Raw genomic sequence first — 27,684 nt, forward strand, 5'->3', positions numbered from 1 at the left:
ATGGAAAGCAAGAGTACTGGAAAAGGGAAGGTGGTATGTGTGACTGGGGCCTCTGGTTTCATAGCTTCAGCGTGGTTACACTGTCAATGCCACTGTTCGTAACCTCAGTCACTTTTCTCTCTTTAATTTCTCCATATTTGTGTTTGGATTTCTTTTGCAGTGGTATTTAATTATTTCCTCCATACCAAAGACATCCTGAATAGGGTGAAGCAAAACTGGTTGGCTTTAAGGCTAGAACCAAAGGTATGTTATGTATATTAAATTATTAATCAGAAAATGCTAGTGTGAGCACCTTATTTTTTACTATATTTGAATTTTTACCACCTTCTACTATGTAATTACTTTTAAAAATTTAATATATATTTTTTAGCTTTGTTACATTTTTTTAATATAGGGCAAGAATTAAAAATAATTTAAAAGGTCAAATTATTACTATTATTTTTATTTTTTATCTTTAATTTTAAATAAAATAAATTTTAAAAAAACCAAAAAAATTAAATATTTTTTTTTAATTTTCGGATGGGAATAAAATAATAGAAAAATTAAAATGGTGGAATAAAAAAAGTAAAAGTAAAAGTAGGTGGAAATTATTTTTTTAAAAAAGTAAAAGAAAGTGAAAAATTAAAAAAATAAAAGTAAAAGAATATGGAAATTTAAAAAATGAAAAGTAAAAGAAGTTGGAATTAAAAAATAAAAGTAAACGTAGCTGAATTTTTATTTTTTTTTAAAAAAAGTAAAAGAGTAAAAATTAAAAGAAAAAAGAAAAGTAAGATAAGAGGAAATTTAAAAAAAAAGAAAAGTAAAATAAGGAGAAAATAAAATAAAAGTAAAGTAAAAAAAGTGAGAAAAATAAAAGTAAAGGAAAGTGGGGAATTGTTTTATTCTTTTTTAAAAAAATGGGAAGTGGGAATTCTTTTTAATTAAAAACAGAAATAAAATCTGAAAAAATTCCGATTTTTTTTCTATAAATAGAAGAGAAATGTGAGGAGAAAGGGAGAGGGAGAAGGAGAAAAAAAGAAGGGAGGAGGGAATTGAGAGAAATTATTTTTTCTTCTTCTGCGCTAAGGGAATTTCTACTTGTGTCAACTTTTTTTACACGAGTCAATAGTCGAGGTCGAGGATTCAGTTGGAGCTCTGTTCACTAGGTTTGATGTTATTCGTCGCTTATGCTTGTTCGACGTTCGTCTGAGTTATTGTACCTGTTCTTGGAGACTCATTTAATTGAAAATTTTGCATTAAAGGTTTATTCTTCCCTTTGTTCTTTTTATCTTATTTCATGTGATTTTATTTATTTGCCTTTAAATTTTATAAATAATAATGTAAGTTAGTCCTTAAATGCTATATGCTTAATCATGTTTTTGGAAATATGGTATTCAAACTTGCTTTAAAGTTGGAAAGATTTGGACCCTAATAAGTTTAGGCTTCAATTGCTGGGTTGTAGGGTATTGGTATATGATGGTTTATTTATTCAGATATCTAAAATCATACACTTCTTCTACAAGTAATTCCATAATTCATGGCCTTCACAATAATCTCAAACTTAGGAAAGAAACAAATCATGAATGTGCTAGAATGCTTTAGGCGTACTCATAATTAATTAAATCATCGTGATTATGTATACATTCGCATGACATAATTACGATTCCCAAAACTAAAATCAAGGTATGCGTTCGCGCAGCTTTGGGCGAAACAACCTTAAATATAATAAAAATGCTATTAATTGTGTGCACATACACGTGACATGATTTTGGCACAATAAACAAAACGAATTCACACACGTGATTCGTTTCAAAGACAATTCTATATTTTAATATAAAAGCGGACAGATAAAACATGAAAACCAATAAATCACAGTTTATCTAAAATTAATTCAAGCCAAGTTGTAGTCAATAAAGCGACCGTGCTAGAACCACGGGACTCGGGGAATGCCTTACACCTTCTCCCCGGTCAATAGAATTCCTTATCCGAACTTTGTTTTCGCAGACCAATAATAATAGAGTCAAACATTACTTTGACTAGGGATTCAAATAAAAGGTGACTTGGAACACCAAAAATTAATTCCAAGTGGCGACTCTGTAAATAAAATAATCCCTACTCAAATTTGTCACTTTAATTTGAAAAACTCTTTAACCCACAACAATAACACACATATTTTTTTGGGGTAGAAAATGGGTGTGACAACTCTGGCGACTCTGCTGGGGAACTCTTAAGAATTCGAGCTTGTATATTGACTTTATTTGGCTTTATTATTTTTGCATATATTGTGATTTATTTGGGTCTAATGTGCTACTTGTCCACTTTTTACCTCTTTAGTATTGTTGAACTGTACATATAAATTGTATCCTCTTTCGCACCCCTCTAATTCTTCTGATAGTTAGTTATGTTGTGTTTGCCTACCAGTATCACAAAATTTCTGTCTTGAGGTAAAGCCAGTTAGTCTACCAGCTTCTGGTGAAGGATTCAGCCACACATGTTTAGGCGGGAGAGCCGTTAGCTAGCCAGTGTTGTTCTACTACTGGTGCTTGACACTCCTCGGCTCGGATTGTCCGCCCGGGTAAGCCAGGTCTAGATATCATCTCCTTTAGAATTTGAAAACTTAGAAGAACAAGCCACAAGAAATGAATATCCCTAGTAGGCTACGCTTTATTTGCACCATGTGCATTAGATTTAGTGGGACTCGGCACAGAGGATGGGCCCGTCTAAGACATGTACCAATTTTTTATACGAGCATGTGCATTTTCTGTGCTATATGTAACATTACTTGGTAGGCTTTACTCAAATGTTGACCGGCTTTAGGATAGATTGATTAAACAGAGGAGAGAGAAAGAGAATATTTCCTCCACATTTTCATAAAGTTCCCATTTTTTTAAAAACAAAGTTTTGAAGGGTTCTAATGGGTAAAATCACAATTTTCAAAATATTTTTATTTATTAATTTTGACTGAATTACGCGGGCCTGATTCTCACCGGGATGTGAGATACGTAGGCAAACCTCATCGGTTTCGGCCCCCAATTTTCAAAAATCCAAACAAATATTTTTCTTTAATTCCTTCTTTAAAAGTCTTTCTTTGAGACGTCAAATCCAAAAATCAAAAAATATTTTCTTCCTTTTAAAAAAAAAAAATCTCTCCCTAAATTCAAAAAAAAATATTCAAGATCCAAAAAATATTTTCTGTCTTTTTAAATTTACAAAAAAAAAATCCAAAATATTTTCTTTCTTTTTTAAAAAAGTTTTTCTTCGGAATATTCAAAAAAAAAAATCCAAAAAAAAAAAAATCCAAAATATTTTTCTTGTTTTGAGCTTTTATGGGATGATTTGTATGAGTAAAAACAAAAAGAGTTAGTTTATTTACTTTATTTCCAGATTTGACTGAACTACGCGGGTCTGATTCTCACCGGATGTGAGATACGTAGCCAAACCTCATCGGTTCCGGCCCCAATTTTCAAAAAAAAGGAAAATTCAAAAATAGTTTCCCTTTCCTTGATTCCCTCTCTAGAATTCTTTCCTTAGAAAATCCAAAAAAAAAAAAAATCCAAAAATATTTTTCTTCTTTTCTGAAGTCTTTCATTCGAAAAAAAAAAGAACAAAAATAATTTTCAAATCAAAATCCAAAATATTTTCTTCCCTCTTTAGAATTCTTTATTTTTTAAAAAAAATCAAAATTCCATAAAAATAAAAATAAAAACTCAAAAAAATATATTTAAAAGTCTTTATATAAAAAAAAGAAAAAAGAAAAAGAAAAATGGGTCAGTCTATTCCCGATCTCCCTAAACTACGTAATGATCTGATTCATGCGGCGACATGATACGTAGGCAATCCCCAAAAGGTTCGATCAAAATATTTTTCAACGATTCTAAGATGAGGGATCAAAATGAGGCGTGAGTGAAAAACAAATGGTGATAATGTTAGGAGCGTGGCATATTATGTGTGATTCATATCTATAAAATGCCTAATCCTAACACGTTTGTTGTCTCTTATATAGTAAGCTTAAGGTGGTTGGTTTTATGGTGAAACTGGCAACACATCATTACTTCACCATATCAAAGGGAACAGTAGTAATGGATAACAATGATGAAATCGAGTTGGTCAGTGACAATCCCCAGGGTCCGTCAGTTGAGCAAGAGTCGGAGGAAGTAAGAAAATTGAGACAACAACTGTCTGATGTATATCAAGCTTGGGTTTTCGGTCAGCCTCCACCCCAGGATCCCTCAGAGGGAACTTTCACCGTACCCCGGGCTACTCAACCACCGCTCCATGTAGTGAGCGATCACATTCTACCACCAGGGTATGTGCCAAACTACACCCTCCATGCTGCTCCTGGTACCTCTAATATGCGACCTCCAGTCGCACCGGTTAGGAACACCCCTCTCGTCGTGTCTGGCGCACCGGTATATACAATCCCGCCACCACCTCCTGTGGCGAGGCCAAACAACGAGCCACTACCTTAGGCTTATGATGGCCAATACGACTCTCCAAATATGGATTTCAGGCTCTCGGCTCTATACAATCAGACTCCTTAGTACGAGTCACCAGTGAAAAATGAAAACCTGCCAAGACAGGTGAGCTAGATGAGATGACAAGGAAAATAAAAAGTCTTGAACAAAATATAAAGAACATGCAAGGACTAGGTGGTCACAAAAGTGTTTCGTTCAGTGACCTATGCATGTTCCCTCACATCCATTTGCCACCAGGGTTCAAGACCCCAAAATTTGAGAAGTATGATGGACACAGCGACCCTATCGCCCACTTGAAAAGGTATTGCAACCAGCTGAGGGGTGCAGGTGGAAAAGAAAAACTATTTATGGCTTATTTTGGGGAAAGTCTTGTGGGTGTAGCCTCTGAATGGTTCATTGACCAAGATATCTCTCACTAGCATGTCTGGGACGACATGGCCCAGGCCTTCGTCAAACAATTCCAGTACAACATTGATATTGCACTATATCACAATTCCATGTCCAATATGAAGAAAAAGCCGACGGAAAGCTTTAGGGAGTATGCCATCAAGTGGAGGGAGCAAGCGGCTAGAGTTAAGACACCCATGGATATTCATGAGTTGATCACTATTTTTCTAGAGGCTCAAGAGCCTGATTATTTCAAGAAAATGATGTCTGCTATGGGTAGACCATTCACTGAGGCTATCAAAATTGGGGAGATGGTCGAAATTGGTTTGAAAACGGGCCAAATCTTGAGTCAAGCTGCTTTTAAGGCCACATCACAGACCGTTCAGAATAGTTCGGGGGGTTTGATGAACAGATTCGGGAGAGAAGAGAGAGCCATTATGGCTTCTAGCTCGAGGGGCCCCCGCATGACATTCAACCAATCATATATGCTTCCTGAGGTCCCACAATACTATTATCCCTATCAAGATGGTCCTTATGTCGTGGCACCGCATCTCTATGCAGTGATGAACACGCAGTCTTACACGCGGCCACAACATTATACACAAAACCAAGCTCCACCTCCCAAAAATGCTCGTCCCTACCAAGCTCCATATAATCCCCAACCAAATGTTCCCCAATACAATCTTCGCCCATGAGAGCCCCTAGAAGGAATCAGTTCACCCCTATTGGTGAATCATACTCTAGCTTGTTCAAAAAGCTAGTCAGGCTAGGTCTGCTGCAGCCAGTGGCCTCGAACCGACCAAACCCTGAGTCCCCCTCGCACCGAGCTGATTCTAGATGTGAATACTACTCCGGAGTAGTGGGACATGAAACTGAAGATTGTTGGACTCTCAAAAGAGCAGTGGAAGACCTCATCGAGATCAAGGCAATAGTTCTTCAGGATGAAGAGGCTCATGATGTGACAAACAATCCCTTGCCTGCTCACAACACTGGGCCATTAGTTGGAATAATTTGTGAAAATGAGGAATTTGATCCGCACTGAAGGCCATTGCATCCATTGCCGAGACAAAAGAAAAGCCAAAAAACAGTCGCCAAACCTGAAAGTTTCCTATCAGACGAGAGTCTCAGTAGCTGGTCTTGCTATCCTTTCCGTGTTCGGATTATTTCAGGGTGTGATCCGGATGTTTAACTTTGTTGTCTTACTTTCCGATGTAAACCTTTCTATCTTTAAAATTTTTTTAAAAAAATCAAATGAAATTAATATTTCATTGTCTAGGAATGTATCTTTTCTTAATCTTGTCACTTTTCTTATTCTCTTTTCAGTTCTGTTAAATGCAGATTTTAATGACATGGCATGCTTGCGAACTTCATGCCCAGATCCTAAAATACTGTCAGACTTTGAAATAATGATTCAAGAGTCAGAATCCAATGAAGATAAGTTTAAGGAAATAAAACAAAGAATCAGAACAACTAAGGGAAAATTGGCTCCAGATTGGAAAGGTCCATACATTGTAACGAGAGTACTACCAAAAGAGAGCGTTGTACCTGGGAAGCATCGAAGGAAATGTCCATGAAACAACTGTCAACGCAAGTGTAGTCAAAATGTACTATGTTTGATCCTTTATATAACATTAATGTTCTCCGGTTGGGATGAAGAAGACTTTCTTTCTCGCTATCCAAGTACTATCAACCCTTTGCAAACCCTTTGAACCGGTTCCCTTTTGTTTGATTACCCTCTTTGAAACTTGGAAGTTATTATTGAAATAAAAAAAAATGAATGAAAATGTAAAAAAAAAAAAAGGAAAAATAAAGAGAAAAGAAAACAAAACAGAATAAAAAGAAAAATAAAAGAAAATAAAAAAGGGTTCATTGAACTACGTTTGACTTGATTCCAAAAGGATACATAGGCAGCCTCTCTCTGGGGTTCAGTCACACCAAAACAAAAATCCACATTTCCCCAAAAGTTAAAACTGGGGCAGATGTTACAATGGTTCGGCGATGGTTTCGCCTGAAAGGTTCCAAAGTTGTAACTCAATCCAAATCTTTTTTACCCAAATCCTTTTTAAGTCCTTCCGATCAATCAACGAGAATGTTCAAGAACTGGAGGATACAATCACTTGGATCTGATACAACAAAATTAGAGAAGTAAAATGAGAGATTTTTATTGGTGAAAACCCTAACGGGCACTACAAGGCGATGGTGAGTAAAGAAACCAAAATGAGAGTCTTGTTAGTGAAAACTCGTAAAGAGCACTATAAGGCGATAGCGAGAAGAGAAATGACAGAGGTCAATTGGTGAAAACCCGCAAAGGGCGCCGCCGATCTAAAAGAGGATCCTCACACCTATTGGCATTAACACAGTCTGAGGCAAGGTTTCTCGGTTTCAAGGCAAAAGTTATGATCAATTTCTGAGAGTCATACAGTGGACACAGATCGGACATCCAGTCCAAAAGGCATGTCATATTCATTGAAGTCCTCATATACTCCAGATAAGTCCTTCTTTCCTTCCCCCGAAAGGGATATCTCTTGTCTAAATTCATTGTCCATTTTATTATTTGTTGTTCTTTGAATCCCTTTCGGTCTAACTCTATTCCAAAACTAAGGCAAATAGGGAATAGCAAGACTGATTTACAGGGTTTTTGTTTGATACAAGCTAATATTCAAGAGGCACCCAGCCTTGGCAGGGGCATCAAGTCAACCCCGATTGGCCATGGTGGCTGATGCATTGAAATAAAAAATTCTCGAAAGGAGGAAATCAAATTAAAAGTTTCTACAAGGCAAAATGAAGTTGAATAGGTTAAGTCCCAAGTGGCTAACCGTTTTGGGAATGTTTGAAAAGCCAAAGGTTCCCCAATGCTCTGGAATTGAAAATTTTGGAGGAAAGAAGTCGAAACTGAAATGCCATAAAGGCAAAATAAAGTTGAAAATGTTAAGTTCCACTCGACCAACCATCATGTAAAAGTTTGAAAAGTCAAAGGCTCTCTAGGGCCAGAAATATATGTGGTATTCACGAAACATCTAATGGCAAGTTGAAATAATCATCAAAAGAAGATGGGCACAAAGCCAAGCTGCCAAAGTCATCAAGACCACAAACCGACCGCCACTTTTAAAACTCATAATTTTTCTTTGTTTACAGCAGGAACAAAGCAGTGCAGAATGGAGACTCTTAAAAGACGAATGTCACCAAGGTAAGTTTCCTCAAACTCTCCACTTTCCTTTATTTTTAGCATGCATCACTACTGTTCATACCTCTCATTTTCGTAGCTTAACCCAGGTAGAACCTTTTTACCTAGGGGGATCCAGCTCATAGTTCCGGGTAGAAGTACTCTTCGCCCAGGATGTTTTACGTAGGTTAACCCAGGTAGAACCTTTTTGTCTAGGGGGATCCAAATTATAGTTCTGGGTAGAAGTACTCTTCGCCCAGGATGTTTTACGTAGCTTAACCCAGGTAGAACCTTTTCACCTAGGGGGATCCAGCTTATAGTTCCGAGTAGAAGTACTCTTCGCCCAGGATGTTTTACGTAGCTTAACCCAGGTAGAACCTTTTCGCCTAAGGGGATCCAGCTCATAGTTCCGGGTAGAAATACTCTTCGCCCAGGATGTTTTACGTAGCTTAACCCAGGTAGAACCTTTTCGCCTAGGGGGATCCAGCTCATAGTTCTGGATAGAAGTACTCTTCGCCCAGGATGTTTTACGTAGCTTAACCCAGGTAGAACCTTTTCGCCTAGGGGGATCCAGCTTATAGTTCCAGGTACAAGTACTCTTCGCCCAGGATGTTTTATGTAGCTTAACCCAGGTAGAACCTTTTCGCCTAAGGGGATTCAGCTCATAGTTTCGGGTAGAAGTACTCTTCGCTCAGGTTGTTTTAAATAGCTTAACCCAAGTAAAACTTTTTCGCCTAGGGGGATCCAGCTTATAGTTCCGGCTAGAAGTACTCTTCGCTCAGGTTGTTTTTCGTAGCTTAACCCAGGTGGAACCTTTTCGCATAGGGGGATCCAGCTCATACTTCGGGGTAGAAGTACTCTTCGCTCAGGATGTTTTACATAGCTTAACCAGGTAAAAACTTTTTCGCCTAGGGGGATCCAGCTTATAGTTCCGGCTAGAAGTACTCTTCGCTCAGGTTGTTTTTCGTAGCTTAACCCAGGTAGAACCTTTTCACCTAGGGGGATCCAGCTCATAGTTCCGGGTAGAAGTACTCTTCGCTTAGGATGTTTTACGTAGCTTAACCCAGGTAGAACCTTTTCGCCTAGGGGGATCCAGCTCATAGTTCCGGGTAGAAGTACTTTTCGCCCAGGATGTTTTATGTAGCTTAACCCAGGTAGAATCTTTTCGCCTAGGGGAATCCAGCTTATAGTTCCGGGTAGAAGTACTCTTCGCCCAGGATGTTTTACGTAGCTTAACCCAGGTAGAACCTTTTCGCCTAGGGGGATTCAGCTCATAGTTCCGGGTAAAAGTATTCTTCGCTCAGGATATTTTACATAGCTTAACCCAGGTAAAACCTTTTCGCCTAGGGGGATCCAGCTTATAGTTCCGGCTAGAAGTACTCTTCGCTCAGGTTGTTTTTCGTAGCTTAACCCAGGTAGAACCTTTTCACCTAGGGGGATCCAGCTCATACTTCCGGGTAGAAGTACTCTTCGCTCAGGATGTTTTACGTAGCTTAACCCAGGTAGAACCTTTTCGCCTAGGGGGATCCAGCTCATAGTTCCAGGTTGAAGTACTCTTCGCCCAAGATGTTTTATGTAGCTTAACCCAGGTAGAACCTTTTCGCCTAGGGGGATCCAGCTTATAGTTCCGGGTAGAAGTACTCTTCGCTCATGATGTTTTACGTAGCCTAACCCGGGTAGAACCTTTTTCCTAGGGGGATCCAGCTTATAGTTCCGGGTAGAAGTACTCTTCGCTCAGGATGTTTTACGTAGCTTAACCCAGGTAGAACCTTTTCGCCTAGGGGGATCCAGCTCATAGTTCTGAGTAGAAGTACTCTTCGCCCAGGATATTTTACGTAGCTTAATCCAGGTAGAACCTTTTCGCCTAGGGGGATTCAGCTGATACTTTCGGGTAGAAGTACTCTTCGCTCAGGATGTTTTACGTAGCTTAACCCAGGTAGAACCTTTTCGCCTATGGGGATCCAACTCATAGTTCCGGGTAGAAGTACTCTTCGCCCAGGATGTTTTACGTAGCTTAACCCAGGTAGAACTTTTTCGCCTAGGGGGATCCAGCTTATAGTTCCGGGTAGAAGTACTCTTCGCCCAGGATGTTTTACGTAGCTTAATCCAGGTAGAAACTTTTCGCCTAGGGGGATTCAACTCATAGTTCCGGGTAGAAGTACTCTTCGCTCAGGTTGTTTTACGTAGCCTAACCTAGGTAGAACCATTTCGCCTAGGGGGATCCAGCTCATAGTTCCAGGTAGAAGTACTCTTCGCTCAGGTTGTTTTACGTAGTTTAACCCAAGTAGAAACTTTTCGCCTAGGGAGATCCAGCTCATATTCTGGGTAGAAGTACTCTTCGCCGAGGCTCGCTTTTCATAATTTAACCTAGGTAGAACCTTTTCGCCCAGGGGATTCATTTTCATCTCAGTAATACAGGGCACCAACCCCTGGTTACATTTCTTTTCTTTAATACAGAGTGTCATCCTCTGGTTACATTTCTTTTCAGTAATACAGGACGCCATCCCATGATTACATTCTTTTTCCGTAATACACGATACCAACCCCTGGTTATATTTCCTTACCAGTATCAGGGTACACCAATCCCTAGTCGTTTTTCCAATATAGGGTTTCCACTCCCTAGTTTCTTTCATTTTAGGCATAGGGTCTCCATTCCCTAGTCTCTTTTTGTTTTTCGGGGTACACCATTCCCGACCTTTAAAAGAATGTAAAAATTTAAAAAATGAAAAGTAAAAGAAGTTGGAACTAAAAAATAAAAGTAAAGGTAGCTGAATTTTTTTTAAAAAAAAGTAAAAGAAAGTAGAAATTAAAAAAAAGAAAAGTAAGATAAGTGGAAATTAAAAGAAAAAAGAAAAGTAAAATAAGTGAAAAATAAAAATAAATGAAAAGTAAAAAGTGGGAAATTAAAAAAAAGAAGTAAAGGAAAGTGGGGAATTATTATTTTTTTTGTAAAAAAAAGAAGAAAAATGGGAAGTGGGAATTCTTTTTAATTAAAAAATAATAAAATAATAAAATAAAAAACAAATCTGAAAAAATTCTGAATTGTTTCTATAAATATAAGAGAAATGTGAGGAGAGAGGGAGAGGGAGAAGGAGAAAAAAAGAAGGGAGGAGGGAATTGAGAGAAATTATTTTTTCTTGTTCTATGCTAAGGGAATTTCTACTCGTGTCATTCTTTCTTCGTCTTTGTTTCAAGAAATCCAACAAGTCATCACCCAAAACCCAACAAAAATACTTCATAACATCCTTTTTTACACGAGTCAATAGTCGAGGTCGAGGATTCCGTTGGAGCTCCGTTCACTAGGCTTGATGTTATTCGTTGCTTATGCTTGTTCGACGTTCATCTGAGTTATTGTACATGTTCTTGGAGACTCATTTAATTGAAAATTTTGTGTTAAAGGTTTATTCTTCCCTCTGTTCTTTTTATCTTATTTCATGTGATTTATTTATTTGCCTTTAAACTTTATAAATAATAATGTATGTTAGTCCTTAAATGCTATATGCTTAATCATGTTTTTGAAAATATGGTATTCAAACTTGCTTTAAAGTTGGGAAGATTTGGACCCTAATGAGTTTGGGCTTCAATTGTTGGGTTGTAGGGTATTGGTATATGATGGTTTATTTATTCAAATATCTAAAATCATACACTTCTTCCACAAGTAATTCCATAATTCATGGCCTTCACAATAATCTCAAACTTAGGAAAGAAACAAATCATGAATGCGCTAGAATGCTTTAGGCATACTCATAATTAATTGAATCATCGTGATTATGTATACATTCGCGTGACATAATTACGATTCCCAAAACTAAAATCAAGGTATGCGTTCGTGCAGCTTTGGGCGAAACAACCTTAAATATAATAAAAATGCTATTAATTGTGTGCACGTACACGTGACATGATTTTGGCACAATAAACAAAAAGGATTCACACACGTGATTCGTTTCAAAGACAATTCTATATTTTAATATAAAAGCGGACAGATAAAACATGGAAACCAATAAATCACAGTTTATCTAAAATTAATTCAAGCCAAGTTGTAGTCAATAAAGCGACCGTGCTAGAACCACGAGACTCGGGGAATGCCTTACACCTTCTCCCCGGTTAACAGAATTCCTTACCCGAATTTTATTTTCGCTAACCAATAATAACAGAGTCAAACCTTCCTTTGACTAGGGATTCAAATAAAAGGTGACTTGGAATACCAAAAATCAATTCCAAGTGGCGACTCTGTAAATAAAATAACCCCTACTCAAATTTGTCACTTTAATTGGAAAAACTCTTTAACCCACAACAATAACACACATATTCTTTTAGGGTAGAAAAGGGGTGTGACAGCTATGTATATTTCGTTCTTGTTTTAGTCAAATCCAAAAGGTGGTTTCAGATACATTTGATATTCAGGACATAACAGAAATTCTGCAATAATTTTATCTGATCATGGTGTTGCTTCCGTGCTTCTAAAATGTTAGTTATAAACACGCAGAGGATACAAGAAAAGTGGCTCACCTGTAAAGCCTTGACGGAGCTAAAGAGAGGCTGCATCTATTCAAAGCTGAGTTATTTGATGAGCAATCGTTTGATCCTGCCATTGATGGTTGTGAAGGAGTATTTCATACAACATCACCTGTTTCTCTCACAGCAAAATCCAAGGTCAGAAACCTACTTTATTGCAGTCTGTTTACCCGAAAAACGGATAGAGTTGAATTTATACGTAGTTCTAAGGATACGTGGTATAACTTGGTACAAAATAAAAAAATAAGTAGAAATATATTGAATATTGACTGTAAAAAAAAGGAATGAAATACAAACCCAAATTGAGTAGAGAATGATTTATAAATAAACAAGATGAGCCAATGTAAAAATCCCCCAAAAGGATAATATTTACTATATGTATGTAAATCTCAATAATCTCTGAAATGTGAGAGTGTATTGATGTCTGAATGTACAATGTGTCCTCCCCTTACAGAATTGATAGCCACTCTTAATATAGTAGAGCAATCCTACTTTGGATATTATTAAAAATGCATAGTGGGGATCGCATGATAGATTAGTTAAATAGCTTTTTCGTAATTCCCGCCGAGATTCTCTCCCCTAGTGCAGCTACAACGACTTTTTGTCCCTAAGATCGATCTTGGTCGGTCTCTGAATCTCGAGCTTGATAATACCACTTCACATCATAGTTCGGTATTGACTCGAACTCGATATTGACTCGAGCTCGGTATTGACTCGATCTTGGTATTGACTCGAGCTCGATATTGCCTCGAGCTCGATATTGACTCGAGCTCGATATTGACTCGAGCTCGATATTGACTCGAGCTCGATATTGACCCGAGCTCGGTATTGATCGATTTGGATCTTGAGCTCGATAACCTGGCTTTACTTCTTATCTCGATGTTACAATGATGACCCTCGGTTCATCACATTCCATTCTCGATTAATTATACAAAGGGCAAACTCGGATTTGACCGTATACATATAGTCCCCTCGTTTCTCAGAAAGAATGTGGCGAGAAACGATATAACTAGATCAATTTTTTACTAGATACACACTGACGTCTGCATCGAGCCCGATTATGACGTATGTAACAAATGTCTCATTAGTCCAGTTATCAAGGCATCAAATGCGCATCAGACGATGGTCGGCCACTGCCGATTTTGAATCGTCATTGCGAAATCTATAAATAGCCACCTTCTTCATTATTTTAAACCTTTTACCTTCAACTCTTCTCATTCCAACCTTCACAGTTCTTCGCCTTCTCCAACATTCTCTATTTCTAGCTTTAAGAATTTCTTTGCTTGTTCTTTGCCAAACACCAAAATATTTCAATTTCCCATATTCTTTGTTTTTGAAAATTTAGATGGCTAAGATGTCTAAAACCGTTCCTCAGAAAGAGACTACTTCCTCATCTCGGCTGGCCGGTGAGAAACCGGTGGTGGAGCCATGCCTCGAAGAACTCGTTCTCGGAGGATGTGTTATCGATTCTGACTTTAAGGTCGAGAAACCCTCATCGATTGCTGGTCGATGTGAGCCGGTATCGAGATACATATGCTCGATACCCCAAAGCCTTATTGATTTGGTGAAGAAAGATTATGATTGGGAAAACAAAGAGGTCGTGATACCGGCACCGGAGGAAGCGATCACTATCCTTTCACGTTGGGTCCCCTCGATTCGGTCATCATTGACTCCTGCAAAAAGTACCAAGTGACCCTCAGCCAAATACATCCTTTTTCTGGAGGATTGTAATACTACTCCGTTTCTTTGTGAGCAAAATCTACGGGCTTCCCTTTACCCTCGACCACCTCGTAAGATTATACAACCCTCATCTTTACCGAGGTGGGCTAATAAAGCTTCAACACCGGGCCACCAAGTTGTTCACCTCGAGCATAGATGAAGACAAAGATCGAGGTTGGATGAGCCGGTTTGTTCGAGTGAAGACCTCGGACTTAATCCCGGCTGAGAGTATGCCATTTCCCGAGAAATGGAATATGAACCGTAAGTGTGATTCCGTTTTTAGCTTTTGTTGCTTTTACTTCTTCACATTTTCTTATTAGTGCCTTTCTTGATACAGCCGTTGCTTGGATGCCGGGCGCGGTTACCCATCTCGAGAATTAGGTTAGGAGCCTGGTTTCGACGTCAACATATGCCGAGCGTGCATGGCACGATTTGTCGAAGGGCCGGTGGGAGGCTCGTACTCATGGTAAGCCTTCCTCTTGGCTCACCGATTTTTTCAAGTATTTTTTTGGGCATAATTTTTACTTACTTTCCTTTCTTTGTAGGTCTTGGAAAAGATGCGGTTATGAGACCTCCATCAGGTGATGAAGAAATTCTACCGCCTTTTCTCAAAACCAGAGAAGATGGTTAAGAGACAAAGGGCCTCGAACACCGAGGGTCAAAAACCCAAAAAGAGAGCGGCTCTTAAACCCAAGGTGAACGTAATCCCTTTGACTATGGAGTTGGTCTTGAGTCTAAGGGATGAAGAAGAAGAAGAAGAAAGTGATTCTGGGCTCTTGGCCCGTGCCCGGGCTAACACCGATACTCAGAATCCTTCGGTATCGGTGGAAGATGATACTGCTCCGACCAGGCTTGATGAAGTCGAGGAGGGGACTTCGACCCAAGTTCCCGAGCCGAGGGAGACCGAGGATGTTTTACCTCGGGGTAAAGAGACCATCGAAGAGGCGGTGAATGCCAGTGCACAAACTGAGCTTGGGGCTCCCGAAGACAAAGGTTGTGCCCCAAAAGACCTACTCGGGGTGATAGAGATCGAGGATTCCCCCTCTTTCCTTTCCTTTTCCCAATCAATGATACGTGATGCTCAAGCTGTGGAGACTTGTCACGGGGAAGGGGCCCACATAGGGGAGGATCCTTTCCATGGTTATTTTATCGGGATAGAAGATATTATCGGTCCGAGTGACTTAGAGGCTTTGAAGAAGAGCTCGAGCGAGGTAGAAGCGCCTTGCCTGTTTAACGAAGCCCAACAGGCCCTGAATCGGGTAAGTTCATACTTTCTTTGCCAATTTTCATACTTGTGTTTTTCTTTCCTTGTATAATCTCTTCTTATTTTTGTAGGCTTATATGCTTCGTCACGAGGTATTTTTCCAATCCCGAGGGGAGCTGAGCCGGTACGAGGTCGAAGTTTGAAGGCTTTCTGAGGAGAGAGATGCCTTAAAGCTTCTCAGTGAGCAGAGAGAAGGAGAAGTAAAAGGACTTTGGGCCGAGCAAGAAGCATCTCGGAAAGAACAAGTTGAACTGGCCGAGTAGGTACAAAGAATCTTTGAATTTAATGATATTGACTCGGGATTGGTGGCTAATAATTCGGTCCCACAGGTCGAGCAAAAGTTCGATGTGATTAGGCAGCTTTGTGCTGAAGTGGATGTAGTGAAATCGGAGGCCGAGGAGTGGAAGAAGAACATTGATCGCCTCACCTCAGAAAAAGAGACTGCCCGAACTCAACTAACTTCGGCCGAGGGCCAACTTCGAAGCTTAAAAGAGAAATCCTTGGTGCAATCCAAGACAATCGAGGAGTTCCAGTCTCAGTTGAGCTCAGCAAATTCTAATCGAGAGAGATTGGCCACAAAACTTGCAGCGGCCAAAACAGAGGTCGAGAAAATGATGGCCAATGCTGATGCAATGGTGGACATTTATCGATCTAATGTAGAAGCTTCTCAAGTTCGAGCAAAGGAGGTTGCTGAGGCTGCTCAGGCTCGGGCAAACTGGGTTGACGAGCATGCTAAATGCCAGTCTCGAAAGGAGACTCTCGAAGAGATTCATGCTCGTGGCTTCGATCTAACAGCCTAGATCGAAAAAGCTAAGGACCTTGAAATCGAAGCCAGGGTATTGGCCTTTCCCGATGATGATGATACCGGGAGTGCGAGTGGATCTGAAAGTGAAGGGGGCCTCGAGGGTGAAGATGCTGCTCCCGATAAGGACTAAAAATTTTTTTTTATTTTTTTGTGTTTCTTATAAGACCATTTTGGTCTTTTTAAAGAAATTTGATCAGGCCGTCTTGAACTTGTAAATTATTTTGACATGAATATAAAAACTTTATTCCTTTCATATCTTCTAAATCTTTCACCTTTTGTTAACTTGTAAAAAGTGCCTTAGCATTGAATAATTATTCGGAGGTCCAAGATTGAGATAGTAAGGACCGATAGTAAGTACTGCACTCGACCGTTTCTTATAGATAGTCCCCGAGTGAATGTTCGAACTCGAACTGAGGTGGCCCTTAGGCTTGATAGATAGATGTCAAATGAAATGATTTGCTCAAACTTGAAGCAGAGTAGCCTTTTTAAGCTTGACACGTAGTCCCCGGTTCGGGGTAATAGTTCAAACTTGAATCAATGTGGCCCTTGGGCTTTGTGGTTGAGTGAGAATGAGTTCTCGGACTCGAAGTGAAAAACAGCTCTTAGGCTTAATGGTCAAGTGAGTGTTTGCTCGAACTCAAAGAAAGATTAGCCCTTAGGCTATATGGAGCTCGATATAGTTGATTTTTCAGTTGGCAGTCTCCGATTTATGGGGTAATTATTCAAACTTCGATCATGATCGGCCTTTAAGCATGTTTACATAATAGATCGGGAACATGAAGTAGAAGAATCTTTTTGAGATATGAGATATCGGTAAAGAATAAATTTCTCTTTATAAGTCATTATACATGTGTTCATGTTTTGTGCCAAGGCTCGAGCAAACAACGCGGGCATGGTTCGTTTGACCATTTGGCCTTTATAAATTTTTCCCATTGAGACCCTGTTTCCTATCGAGACCCTGTTGCATAGAACTTGATATATTCGAGGGCAATGCCCCCAGTATTCGAGGTTGATTGTAAAGAGGCCTCGGATACTGTTGAATTGTTCTAAGTTAGCACGATCAATGGTTGCCTCATTAAAAACCTTGCCGAAAAACCCATTTGGGACAAAACCGGTCTAAGAAAAAAAGAGTGCACCGCGTGCTTTCAGACCTAAAGGCTTCGAGTTGAATAATCCATCCATGTTTCTGGTCGAACACCTGCAAGGGTTAATTTCGAAATACAAATTAACATGGGAGGGTCGTACCTTAGCAGTAGTATCATTTTAGGTGCGACACGTTCCAATTGCTCAGTAGTTGTTTTCCGTTTATCACGCCGAGCTTGTAGGATCCTTTTCTGATGATTTCGAGAACCTGATATGGTCCTTCCCAGTTCGGATCCAGTTTCCCTTCATTCCAATTTTTGGTGTTGAGGGTGACTTTCCTTAGTACCAAGTCCCCGATTTTAAAATGTCGAAGATTTGTTCTTCGATTGTAGTATCTTTCGATCCGCTATTTTTGGGCGGCCAATCGGACGAGAACGGCCTCTCGTCTTTCGTCCAATAATTCTAGGCTCGTGTTCACGGTCTCGTTATTCGACTCCTTTGTTGCATATCGAAACCTGATGCTAGGTTCTCCGACCTCAACCGGGATCAGAGCTTTGACGCCATAGACCAACGAGAATGGCGTTGCTCCGGTACTGGATTTCAATGTTGTACGTTATGCCCATAAGACCTCGGGTAGTATTTCTCTCCACTTTCCTTTGGCGTCGATCAATCTCTTCTTAAGATTTTGGATAATGGTTTTGTTGGTCGATTCGGCTTGTCCGTTCCCGCTGAGATGATACAGTGTTGATAGGATCCTTTTGATCTTGTGATCCTCGAGAAATTTAGTTACTTTGCTGCCGATGAATTATTTTCCATTATCACATACAATCTCAACTGGCACCCCGAATCGACATATGATGTGGTCCCAAATGAAGTCTATCACTTCTTTTTCTCTGACTTTCTCGAAAGCCTCTGCTTCAATCCATTTAGAGAAATAATCAGTTATAAACAAAATAAATTGAGCTTTGCCTGGGGCCGATGGGAGGGGGCCGACGATGTTCATTCCCCATTTCATGAAAGGCCATGGAGATAGGACCGATTGGAGTAGCTCCCCGGGTTGATGAATCATGGGCGCATGCCTTTGGCATTTGTCGTATTTTCGAACGAACTCCCTCGCATCTTTGCCCATATCAGTCTAATAATACCCTGCTCTGATTGCTTTGTGGACCAGCGAATCGGCACCGGAATGGTTTCCACAAGTGCCTTCGTTAATTTCCCGTAGGATGTAATCGGTATCTCCTGGTCCCAAACATATTGCCAATGGTCCATCGAACGTCCTTCTATACAGCGTTCTGTCTTCGGACAGGGTGAATCGTGCTGCCTTTATGCACAAAGCTCTCCATTCCTTTGAATCTGATGGAAGCTTCCCGTTCTTGAAGTACTCTATATAGTTGTTTCTCCAATCCCAGGTTAGAATTGTGGATTTTCTTTCGCCGTGACCTTCTTCGATCACCGATCATATGAGTTGTACGATAGTCCTCGAGTTGAGTTCGTCATCTTCGACCGATGAACCTAAGTTTGCAAGAGCGTCGGCCTCGTTGTTCTGTTCTCGGGGTACATATTGCAAAGTCCATTCTTTAAATTGATGTAGAGTCACCTGTAATTTATCCAAGTACCTCTGCATTTGATTTTCTCGAACTTCAAAAGTCCCGTTAACTTGGTTTACCACGGGGAGGAAATCACACTTAGCCTCTACGACCTCCGCTCCCAAGCTTCTAGCTAGTTCGAGACCTGCAATCGTGGCCTCATACTCGGCCTCATTATTAGTCAATTTTGTAGTTCTGATAGACTGTCTAACTACATTACCTGTGGGTGATTTTAGTACAATGCCTAATTCGGAACCCCTCGCATTCGAGGCACCATCCGTGAAAAGGGTCCAGACTCCCGCAGAGGTATCCGATTTTATCAGTAGCTCTTTTTCAATCTCGGATACGAGGGCCGATGAAAAGTCAGCCACAAAGTCTGCCAAGATTTGAGATTTGATAGCGGTTCGGGGTCGATACTCGATATTGTATCCACCGATTTCTATGGCCCATTTGGCCAATCGACCCGAAAGCTCGGGTTTGTACAAAATGTTTCGAAGAGGATAAGTTGTTACAATATGTATCGGATGACATTGGAAATATGGTTTTAGTTTCCTAGAGGCGCTTATTAAAGCAAGCGCTAATTTTTCTAAGTGGGGATATCTAGTTTTGGCCTCGCCTAAGGTCCGACTGACATAATAAATAGGGAATTGCGTACCTCGTTCTTCTCGAACCAGGACTCCACTTACCACTATCTGCGAGACAGCTAAGTACAAGTAAAGTTGTTCGTCCACTTTCGGGGTATGAAGCAGAGGCGGGCTCGATAAATACCGCTTTAGTTCTTCCAAAGCCTGCTGGTATTCTGGAGTCCATGCAAAGTTGCTTTTCTTCTTAAGCAGTGAGAAATATCGGTGGCTCATATCTGAGGATCTCGAAATGAATCGTCCCAGGGCAGCTATCCTCCCCGTTAACCTTTGCACGGACTTCACATTATCTACTACCTAATGTCCTCGATAACTTTAATTTTATCGGGGTTGATCTCGATTCATCGATTAGACACCATGAAACCAAGAAACTTGCCCGAACCAACCCCGAATGCACATTTTTCGGGGTTGAGCTTCATATTGTACTTTTTTAGTATGTTGAAAGTTTCCTATAAATGCTTTAAATGGTCCTCTTCTCATAGGGACTTAACTAACATGTCATCAATATAACCTTTCATTGATTTTCCTATTTGTTTTTCGAACATTCGATTTACTAGGCATTGATAAGTTGCACCAGCATTTTTTAGACCGAATGGCATTACGTTATAACAGTAGGTACCGTACTTAGTGATAAATGAGGTCTTTTCCTGATCCTTCGGGTTCATCTGTATTTGGTTGTACCCGGAGTAGGCATCTAGAAAACTGAGAGTTTCGTGGCCGGCCGTGGCATCGATCATACGATCGATATTAGGCAAAGGAAAAGAATCCTTAGGTTATGCTTTATTCCGTTCTTTATAATCTATACACATTCTAAGTTTGTTTCCCTTCTTAGGGACCACCACCACATTTTCTAGCTATATCTTACTTCTCGAATGGATCCTAGTTTAAGAAGTTTGGTTACCTCGTCCTTGATGAAGGCATGTTTGACCTAGGACTGGGGCCTTCTTTTTTGCTTTAGCGGATGGAATTTCAGATCCAAGCTTAGTTTATGAGTGGTTGTTTCTGGTGGGATCCCTTTCATATCAAGGTAGGACCAAGCGAAATAGTTCAGGTTAGCTATAAGAAATTGAATAAACTTTTTCTTGAACTCAGAATCTAACCTAGTGCCCAGGTATACCTTTCACTTGGGCAGATGTTTGATTAGCGTGATTTGCTCTAGTTCTTCGACTGTTGATTGGGTAGCGTTGGAATCATCAGGGACCACAAAGGATCGAGGGACCCCATAGTTATCATCTTCGTCAGTCTTCCGATTCTTTAGTTGGGTCGAGGCTGACGTTTGTGATTGCTATTTAGCATCTTGTTCCTCCTTCGAATCTGATCCTTTTGTCGATGATAGTGAAGATATCAGAATCACTTCATCGACGGCAAACATTTCTTTTGCGGCTGGTTGCTCCCCGTAGACCGTTTTGATTCCCTCCGATGTTCGGAATTTCATAACCTGGTGAAGGATCGAGGGCACTGCTCTCATGTTATGGATCCATGGCCTCCCGAACATGGCGTAATATCGCATATCGCCCTTGATTACGTGGAACTTCGTTTCTTGGATGATCCCAGCCACATTTACTGGCAAGATTATCTCGCCTTTAATAGTTTCACATGCCATATTAAATCTGTTCAGTACCAAGGTAGCGGGCACGACCTGGTCCTGTAGACCGAGTTGTTCTACGACCCTTGATCGAATGATGTTGGCCGAACTACCTGGATCAAATAACACATGCTTAACTTGAGTTTTATTCATAAGTACATATATTACCAGTGCATCGTTATGGGGTTGCATGATTCCTTCCGCGTCTTCATCACTAAAGGACATGGTTTCTTTAGGTGTGTAATCCTTAGTCCGAGATCGCTTCTCACTTACAATAGACATCTTAGTGCGTTTAAGCACCGGCCCCTGGGGACATCGATCCCTCCGATGATCATGTGGATGATGTGTTGTGGCTCTTCTTGTTCGTTCCGTCTATTGAAATCTCTGTTTTTGAAATGGTTTTTGGCCCGGTCACTTAAAAATTCTCGAAGGTGCCCTTCATTGAATGACCGGGCTACCTCCTCTCTCAACTACCTGCAGTCTTCGGTTTTGTGGCCATGGGTGCCATGATACTTGCACATTTGATTGAGACTTCTCTGGGCCAGATCGGACTGTAGAGGTCGAGGCCACTTAGTATCTTTGATGCGTCCGATAGCCGACACGATGGCGGATGCATCGATGTTGAAGTTATATTCTGATAACCGTGGTGCTTCCTTAGGTCCGGTATACCTATCGAGCCCATTCTTGTTCGTCAGCCCCCGAGATCATTGGCCTCGATCACTTCTCTTTTAGCCTCGTACGGAGTTGCGCTTAGGTTCGCTACCCCTACGATCTCCGTTATACGGCCGGTATCAATCCTTTTTCGACCTTGGTTCTCGGTCGATGTCTCTTTTAATAATGGACCTAGAACCCACCTGGTCGTCTTCAACTCTGATCTTCGATTGATATCGATTGTGTATATCGACCCAGGTAATAGCCGGGTACTAGATCAAATTCTGCTTCAACTGTCGTGAAGCCATCGAGCTTCGTTCGTTCAGTCCTTGAGTGAAAGCTTGTACAGCCCAATCGTTAGTGACCAGTGGTAGATCCATTCGTTCCGTTTGGAAACGAGATACGAACTCTCTTGGCATCTTGTTGTCTTTTTGTCTTACCCTGAAAAGGTCCGACTTTCTGGTCTCGAACTTTATGGCTCCGGCGTGTGCTTTTACGAAAGAATCTGCAAGCATAGCAAAAGAATCGATAGAGTTAGACGGTAAATTATGATACCATATCATTGCCCCCTTTGACAGGGTTTCCCCGAACTTCTTCAATAGTACGGATTTGATCTCGTCGTCTTCTAGATCGTTCCCTTTAATGGCACATGTGTAAGAGGTGACATATTCGTTAGGGTCGGTCATTCCATTATATTTAGGAATTTCGGGCATGCGAAACTTCTTGGGGATCGGTTTAGGAGCCGCGCTCGGGGGGAAAGGCTTTTGTACGAATTTATTGGAATCCAAGCCCTTCAATATAGGTGGTGCCCCCGGGATCTGATCAACCCTGGAGTTATAACTTTCTATTTTTTTGTCGTTTGCTTCAATCCTCTTTTCTCCCGACTCAATTCTTTTTGTCAGTTCCTCTAACACCTTAATAATTTCGGGATTAGTCCTCGATTCTTGTTCATTTGATCTTACTACAGCTGACCCCGTTTCGTGGGTGACTTCTCGGGGTTGACCGGGCTCAGCCCTGCTCGGTGCCTGGGTTTGGCTCTGCAACTGAGCTATCGCTACCTGTTGAGCTTGCAATAATTCAAAAATCATATGCATGCTGATCCCGTCTTCTCCAACATTTTGGGTATTTCGAACTGCAAATCGAGTTCCACCATGAATGTTGTTTTCGGGGTCGGAACGCTGGTTCGCCTCGATGGCACATGCGAATTATCGTCAATTGGATCTATGGCCCGAGCTCTATCGAGATCGACTGGTGGCCTTTCATCCCCGGTCGTCAGGTTGTTGTTCTCATCTTGAAGGCCAGCTTCGTTGTCAATAGGTAGGGCCATTAATTGAGAGTTCGTCGTTTTTAATCTGAAATCAAAGATACTTCCATAAGCAAGCGTAAAATGGTGTGTTTTGCAGAGATTCGTACCAAATAATCACTGTTATCCTTAGTGCCACGGTGGGCGCCAAATTGTTTACCCGAAAATCGAATAGAGTTGAATTTATACGTAGTTCTAAGGATACGTGGTATAAGTTGGTACAAAATGGAAAAATAAGTAGAAATACATCGAATATTGACTGTAAAAAAGGAATGAAATGCATACCCAAATTGAGTAGAGAATGATTTATAAATGAACAAGATGAGCCAATGTAAAAAGCCCCAAAAAAGGATAATGTTTATTATATATATGTAAATCTCAATAATCTCTGAAATGTGAGAGTGTATTGATGTCTGAGTGTCCTCCCCTTACAGAAATGACAGCCACTCTTAATATAGTAGAGTAATCCTACTTTGGATATTATTAAAAATACATAGTAGGGATCCCATGATAGATTAGTTAAATAGTTTTTCCTTAATTCCCGCCGAGATTCTCTCCCCTAGTGCGGCTACAACGACTTTTTGTCCCTTAGCTCGATCTTGGTCGGTCTTGGTATTGGTTGGTCTCTGGATCTCGAGCTTGATAATACCATTTCACATCATAGTTCGGTATTGACTCGAGCTCGGTATTGACTCGAGCTCGATATTGGCTCGAGCTCGATATTGACCCGAGCTCGGTATTGATCGGTCTGGGTCTTGAGCTCGATAACCCGGCTTCACATCATATCTTCGATATTATAATGACGACCCTCGGTCCATTATGTTCCAATCTTGACTGATTTTACGAATGACAAACTCGATTTTGACCGTATACATAGTTCTCTATTAAATTAGTGTACTGATGTCCAAGAAATGTCTTTAAAGAGGAGCATGTTTTGTATGTAACTTTAAAAATAAAACATTCTCTTTTTCCATATCTTTCAGGAGGAACTTGTGGAACCTGCTGTAAAAGGAACATTAAATGTCGTTCGATCATGTGCCAAATCACCATCAGTCAGAAGAGTGGTGATAACTGCTTCTACTGCTTCTGTTATATGCAATAAAAACCGTTGATCCCTGGAGCTGTGGCTGATGAGACTTGGTATTCGGACCCAGAATTCTGCGAGGAAAGGAAGGTGACTTTGGTAGTTCTTTTCAATTTGATGAGTCTTATCCTTTGATTAATATAGCAAGAGGTTTGGATCTTGTTTGACCATCTTTTTAGCCGTTGCATTATGTCACAGAATCAAGCTTTACCATCACTAAAATCAAAGCTATTTCCTTCTATATAATAGTATAGCTTATTTGTTGGGATTTTTAAATCTGTTAAGGATACACACCGACAGAGGCGGACCCAGGATTTTTACGCGACGGGGGTATAGTGTTCAGCGCAACCAGTGTCTCCTAAAGGCTTTTAGTGTTCAGGGTGCCAAGTGCTTTAAAGTAACCGTTTTCAAGGATATACATATACAAGATTTCTGCCGAAGCTTACGTGTTCCGGTGACCCCTCACTGTAACACATAGGTCCGCCTCTGCACACACACACATTAGTCTTTGTGTGTGCGCGTGCTATCTGAACTTAATGTGCCCAAGTAAGATATGGTTCTTATACCAGAAATTTACTTAATTCTGCACTCCCTGTTGTACCAAGTGTGAAACAAAGCGTTATCTGTATTGAGATGCTAAGTATGTGTCCTTTTATATATGAGAAAGTAATAGAATATATCAGCATTCTCTTAATTAAAGGTCTATTTTGTTTGCAGCAATGGTATCAACTCTCCAAGACCCTGGCTGAAGAAGCAGCTTTGGAATTTGCGAAAGAGAATGGGATTGATTTGGTTACACTTCATCCAGGTCTAGTCATTGGTCCACTTCTACAGCCTACGCTCAATTCCTCTTGCGAGTCTATAGTTAACTTCATAAAAGAAGGTAAACTTGTTCAACTGTCATGTGACCCCTTCAGATATCCTTTTGATAATAAATGCAAAGTTGCATTTTTAAAACATTGTCTTAATTTGATGAAGGAAAAGAAGCATGGACTGGTGGAATTTATAAATTTGTCGACGTTAGGGATGTTGCTAATGCACATATTCTAGCATTTGAGGTTCCTTCAGCAAATGGAAGATATTGTTTAGTTGGGGTAAACGGTTACTCCTCTTCGCTTTTGAAGATTGTACAAAAGCTTTACCCTTCCATCACTATCCCTGGGAAGTAAGTATTGTCATTTCTTGTTATAATAAATAAGTTAAAATAATCATTTGGGATTAAAAGTGGACTATTTACACATTGGCTGTTTCGCCAAGCTTCTATAAAGCCAAAATCACTTCTTCTTCTTTTTTTAAATGCTTTTTTTTTCAAAGTTGAAGTGTTTGGCCAAGCTTTTAGAAGGAAAAAAAAATATTTTTAAGGAGAAGCAGAAGCATTTTTGGAGAAGCAAAAAAAAGTAGTTTCTCTCCAAAAATACTTTTGAAAAAAATACACTTAGAAGCAGTTTTTAAAAGTTTAACCAAACATTAATTGCTTCTCAAAAGTGATTTTCAAATTTATTAACCAAACAAAACTTATTTCTCACCAAAAGTACTTTTGAGAAAATATTTTTCAAAATAAGCTGATTTTAAATGCCTATTATAGTCATTCATGTTTCACTTTCTTATGGTTAAATAGTTCTACTAAGAATTATTTTGTTCTATTTAAAGCAACTTTTGAGGTTTGGATGTAGTTTTGAAAATGGATTGCCCCTTACACCAACCTTTCAAATATCAGGGGAAAGAGCAAACACTTTAGGCATCAATTACACATGTCTTGAATTGAGCGTGAAGGACACTGTTGAAAGCTTGATCGAGAAGAACTTCCTCAACATCTAAACTCTCACCTAGAGTATCCAGACAGTTGTTGTACGTACTTGGTGTCAAAGACCACTATAGTTTGATACCAAGAATTCGAGTAAAATATTGGTAGAACCATTATTATCCTAAAAAAGTAATCATCACAATAATTTATTCCTGTATTAGGCTAATAGTATGTTCCTCAAGCACTATGCTTCATTTTATATGACACTTCTTTTTTTTTTCCGGTATAATTTAAAAAGAATGACATAATTTTATATTTAAAATTTATTATATTTTAACTTTAGTGAAGACAAGAGTGGGTTGCTCTAGTGGTGAGCACCCTCCACTTCCAACCAAGAGGTTGTAAGTTCAAGTCACCCAAAGAGTAAGGTGGGGAGTTCTTGGAGGGAGGGAGCCGGGTTTCTATCGGAAACAGCCTCTCTATCCCAGAATAGACCCACTAGTGAAATTATACTGGGTTGTTGTTGTTGTTGATTTTAACTTTAGTGACATACTTTATAGCTAAAGATATATTTTGATATATCCAAAATCACAAGTTTTAAAGTTCTTTTAGTATGTGCCAAATTTATTTCTTAAATTTTACGCCCATCAAATATATGGGAACAGATAGCAGTTGGTATTGGAGAAAATTAAAGTCGTTGAAAGGGCAAATGATAAGCTGGTATCATAGAGGGAAGTACACATTAACTCCAAAGGGTGATTACTTACTCTGTGACTAAAAGCTATGTAGCTATGCTCGGGGAACAAAATAGAGTGAAGGAGACTGACTGAATCAGTTATGATGCCAAGGCAAAGAGTAATTGTGTGGCTTGCCTACCATGACAAACTGCTAACAAAAGAGGCTGAATATACAGGTTGATGATGGAAATTGTTGTCTTTGTGAGGAAGGTGTTCCTGAAACACAGTATCATCTATTTGCAGAATGTAATTGGGTAACTCAAGTGAGAAATGCACTGGTTAGTTAGGCTGGGATTCCCATCCAGAAGAAAGGGATCATGCAGAATTTAGAATTGTTCAAAAGAAGACATTGGCGGCAATATAAGAAGGAAATGATCTATCACACCTGGTAATTGTTCAGGAATGCCACTGTAAATACTGAGTATACTATGAAGTGGATTCAGAATGAGCTTAGGAAAAGCATAGGTGAACTGCATAGATACAGGACTACTCTTAGGAACAACTGTTTCATTAATAGATTATGAAACTAGTTTGGGACTCAATAGTGAACTCTGCCTTGTATTCATATAGCTTTCGAGGTCTAGTTGTTAAGAACAACCTTCCTAGAAGAGGGTTATAACACTGGATGCTCTTTTTAAGTGTGTAAAGTTTAGTTGTTAACGGTAATTTCACAGGTTATTACCAATTACCAAATAATAAAATGGAGGAAGTATTATCCTAAAGCGTTCTTGTCCAAACGTCATGAAGTCTCGTATGACACTATACGAAAAGGACATATCCAAGACCCAATCAGTGGAACTAATTATGCGGTTTTTCCAATCCTGGATAAAGGTTTTGATGTAATGGAAGTTTCCAAAATGTGACACAATCTTGGACAGGAGCATGCAACAAGAAACAATCTCATACGACTTTTTTATTATAAGGTTTCTTTAGCTTGTTGATACTTTCTCAGTTTGCTTGAAC

General features: G+C 39.8%; 1 pseudogene; it reads left to right on the top strand.

The window, feature by feature from the left end:
- LOC107827443 (phenylacetaldehyde reductase-like) lies at positions 1-27,453 on the top strand (annotated as a pseudogene).
- Positions 27,454-27,684: the final 231 nt, after the last annotated feature.

This window comes from Nicotiana tabacum, chromosome 19 (genome assembly GCF_000715075.1).
Source record: "Nicotiana tabacum cultivar K326 chromosome 19, ASM71507v2, whole genome shotgun sequence".
Lineage (NCBI taxonomy): Eukaryota > Viridiplantae > Streptophyta > Magnoliopsida > Solanales > Solanaceae > Nicotiana > Nicotiana tabacum.